Source organism: Orycteropus afer, unplaced genomic scaffold (genome assembly GCF_000298275.1).
Source record: "Orycteropus afer afer isolate SDZICR_OR568_19922 unplaced genomic scaffold, OryAfe1.0 scaffold00174, whole genome shotgun sequence".
In the NCBI taxonomy this organism is placed as follows: domain Eukaryota; kingdom Metazoa; phylum Chordata; class Mammalia; order Tubulidentata; family Orycteropodidae; genus Orycteropus; species Orycteropus afer.
The window spans coordinates 3,213,343-3,213,857 of record NW_006921761.1 but is presented as its reverse complement, the minus strand read 5'-3'; positions in this window follow the sequence as shown (position 1 = coordinate 3,213,857).

Below are 515 nucleotides of genomic sequence, written 5' to 3'. Positions count from 1 at the left end.
GGGAGGGGAGGAAGTAAAGAAGCATGAGTGGGCAGAGAGAGAAGTTGGGCTGTGATACAGTCTAAGCAAAGGCCTTAATCAACACTACAGAGAACTCTGAGGCTGGGATGGCCCTTCAGAATTGTCTCAAGTGGGGACAAGATGCTTATATCCTTACATCAATTGGTCACTAGGATGCAGGCTGCTCCCAGGAAGGGGCAAGTTGGCTTGCTTCACCTAAGAGCCCTTGTTAGCTAATTCTTAAAGATGACTGACAGCTGAAAACTTCTGCCAACAGCACTTCTAGCAGCTGGAGGAACAAGTCCCTAAGTCCTGTGGGAGGATCTGGGTGAATTACACATAGTTTCTAAGGTTTTGTTTGTTTGTTTGTTTAAGTATTAAAATGAAGTATGTTGAAAAGAAATTTTGTTCTGCAGCCACATTTCATTTCAAAGTCAGTTCTTCCTTGCAAAGATTTGCATTTCTTCAGAGTTGGAATTCACACTTAGTCAATTAGCTATGCTCTGTGCTCAAAC